The sequence below is a fragment of the Austrofundulus limnaeus genome, unplaced genomic scaffold (genome assembly GCF_001266775.1).
Source record: "Austrofundulus limnaeus strain Quisiro unplaced genomic scaffold, Austrofundulus_limnaeus-1.0 Scaffold1691, whole genome shotgun sequence".
In the NCBI taxonomy this organism is placed as follows: domain Eukaryota; kingdom Metazoa; phylum Chordata; class Actinopteri; order Cyprinodontiformes; family Rivulidae; genus Austrofundulus; species Austrofundulus limnaeus.
The window spans coordinates 52,457-56,240 of record NW_013954093.1 but is presented as its reverse complement, the minus strand read 5'-3'; positions in this window follow the sequence as shown (position 1 = coordinate 56,240).

The window sequence follows — 3,784 nt, the reverse complement described above, 5'->3', positions numbered from 1 at the left end:
TTATGATCCACACGCTGGGAGGGGGCAGATTCAGCAGGACTTYAGCTCAGAAACAGAGAAAACATTTATCTTTTATTCTAAAAATAGACTCTCAGCTCTTTTGAAGCAGCATTAAAGTAACCTTTTTACTGTTCAGTAACTCTTACGTCACATGTTTCTATTTGTTTTTCCTGTTTTTATAAAAGCCAAAGTAAAATCCATGAGACATTTAAGAAACATCAGGAGAAAATCACTGAGAGCTGTCAGACTACCTGTGATGTCACTCAAACGTTCAGCACTCTGAACTTTGCATCATTTCTATAATCTGTTGTCTTCTCGTCTTCTTCTGTGGTTTGTCTGCCTCTGCAGATGTTTGCTCAGGTTATCAAGCTGCTGGTGGTCTTTACACAAGATGGATGTTGGGGTTTAATGAGCTCCAGGTTCAGATGTGCTGATTAAAGCAGGACAGACGACAGAAACATCTTCACAGGCTGTCAGTCACAGAAAGTGTGACAGAGTGATGCATCGTCTCATTTTAACCTCTCTGACAGGACAGTTCGTTAACACAGCTGGTAATAAATGTTTCCTCTGTGGTCCCACTGCAGCAGGGGGGGCTCTGCAGCCTCTTCATCACTGTGACACACCGAGGGGGTCTCCACGAGGTTCATCTAATGTGAGGCTGCGCCACAGACTCGTCCCACTACAGTCCTGATGGGGGCAGAGACCTGGTCTGGTCTAAGACCAGGACTCTCATACACCTGCATCAATAGTAGCTGCAGAACAGGAAGCAGGGTCGATACGAACACAAGGACTTCCTGCTTCTCCAGAACCACATTAGATCTTCTAAATAAGTTCAGACCAGGTCCATGAGAGCAGAACCTGCAGCACATGGACCCAGCAGCTGCAGCATCCTCTCATTAACCTTTTATTTGTCCATTGTGTTTGTCACATCCTGACTTCTGCCAGACGTTCTTCTCCAGCATCCAGAGACCAACCAGGACCTTCAGCAGAAGCCACACCCAGTCTGTGAGCTCTGACAGGAACACTGGACCCGCCCGGCTGTGTTTGCCTGTTTCTCAGCTCATCAGCACAAACAAACTGAATCAACAGGAAGTTTGCGGTGCGTTCCAGCTTCTCGGGTTTCCCAGGTTTCTACGGCCTGGCAGAGGATCACTGGACCCTCCAGAACCTGATCCTCGGGTCGATAAAACAGTCTGATCAACAAACAACAGAACCTGAACAGAAGTGTCCACAGACTGGAGACACARCAGACCTCAGAGCAGAACCCAGAACAAGACCAGCTGAACCGAGGGCTGGTTCTACTACAAGCCCCGCCCCCTCAAGTCAACTGAGAAGACAGCCCCGCCCACTCATGTCAACTATCAGGACAGTCCTGCCCCCTCATGTCAACTATCAGGACAGTCCCACCCCCTAATGTCAATGAACTAGAAGCCCCGCCCCTCATGTCAATAAACTAGAAGCCCCGCCCCCTCATGCCAATAAACAGGACAGTCCCCACTTCATGTCAATAAACAGGAAAGTCCCGCCACCTCATGTCAATAAACAGGAGAGTCCCGCCTCCTCATGTCAATAAACAGGACAGTCCCGCCTCCACATGTCAATAAACAGGACAGTCCCGCCTCCTCATGTCAATAAACAGGACAGTCCCGCGACCTCATGTCAATAAACAGGACAGTCCTGCCCCTCATGTCAACTATCAGGACAGTCCCGTTCCCTCATGTCAACAAACAGGACAGTCCCACCACCTCATGTCAATAAACAGGACAGTCCCACCACCTCATGTCAATAAACAGGACAGTCCCGCCTCCTCATGTCAATAAACAGGACAGTCCCGCCTCCTCATGTCAATAAACAGGACAGTCCCACCACCTCATGTCAATAAACAGGACAGTCCCACCAGCTCATGTCAATAAACATGACAGTCCTGCCCCTCATGTCAACAAACAGGACAGTCCTGCCCCTCATGTCAATAAACAGAACAGTCCCGCCCCTCATGTCAATAAACAGGACAGTCCTGCCCCTCATGTCAACTATCAGGACAGTCCTGTCCCCNAGGACAGTCCCGCCCCCTCATGTCAACTATCAGGACAGTCCCGCCCCTCATGTCAACAAATAGGACAGTCCTGCCCCTCATGTCAATAAACAGGACAGTCCCGTCCCCTCATTTCAACAAACAGGACAGTCCCGTCCACTCATGTCTACAAATAGGACAGTCACGTCCCCTCATGTCAACTATCAGGACAGTCCCGCCCCTCATGTCAACTATCAGGACAGTCCTGCCCCTCATGTCAACTATCAGGACAGTCCTGCCCCTCATATCAACTATCAGGACAGTCCCGTCCCCTCATGTCAACAAACAGGACAGTCCCGTCCCCTCATCTCAACAAATAGGGCAGTCCCGCCCCCTCATGTCAACTATCAGGACAGTCCYGCCCCTCATGTCAACAAATAGGACAGTCCTGCCTCTCATGTCAATAAACAGGACAGTCCTACCCCTCATGTCAACTACCAGGACAGTCCCATCCCCTCATGTCAACTATCAGGACAGTCCCGCCCCCTTATGTCAACTATCAGGACAGTCCCGCCCCCTCATGTCAACAAACAGGACAGTCCTGCCCCCTCATGTCAACTATCAGGACAGTCCCGCCCCTCATGTCAATAAACAGGACAGTCCTGCCCCTCATGTCAACAAACAGGACAGTCCTGCCCCTCATGTCAACTATCAGGACAGTCCCGCCCCCTCATGTCAACTATCAGGACAGTCCCGTCCCCTTATGTCAATAAAGAGGACAGTCCTGCCCCCTCATGTCAACAAACAGGACAGTCCCGCCCCCTCATGTCAACTATCAGGACAGTCCTGCCCCCTCATGACAACAAACAGGACAGTCCTGCCCCCTCATGTCAACAAACAGGACAGTCCTGCTCCCTCATGTCAACTATCAGGACAGTCCTGTCCCCTCATGTCAACAAACAGGACAGTCCTGCTCCCTCATGTCAACTATCAGGACAGTCCCGCCCCCTCATATCAACTATCAGGACAGTCCCGTCCCCTCATGTCACTAAACAGGACAGTCCCGCCCCCTCATGTCAACTATCAGGACAGTCCCGTCCCCTCATGTCACTAAACAGGACAGTCCCGCCCCCTCATGTCAACAAACAGGACAGTCCTGCCCTCTAATGTCAACAAACAGGACAGTCCCGCCCCCTCATGTCAACAAACAGGACAGTCCCGCCCCCTAATGTCAACAAACAGGACAGTCCTGCCCCCTAATGTCAACAAACAGGACAGTCCCGCCTCCTCATGTCAACAAACAGGACAGTCCCGCCCCCTCATGTCAACTATCAGGACAGTCCTGTCCCCTCATGTCACTAAACAGGACTGTCCCGCCCCCTCATGTCACTAAACAGGACAGGCCTGCCTCTCATGTCAACTATCAGGACAGTCCCGTCCCCTCATGTCAACTATCAGGACAGTCCCGTCCCCTCATGTCACTAAACAGGACAGTCCCGTCCCCTCATGTCAACTATCAGGACAGTCCCGTCCCCTCATGTCACTAAACAGGACAGTCCCGCCCCCTCATGTCAACTATCAGGACAGTCCCGCCCCCTCATGTCAACTATCAGGACAATCCCGCCCCCTTATGTCAATAAAGAGGACAGTCCTGCCCCCTCATGTCAACAAACAGGACAGTCCCGCCCCCTTATGTCAATAAAGAGGACAGTCCTGCCCCCTCATGTCAACAAACAGGACAGTCCCGCCCCCTTATGTCAATAAAGAGGACAG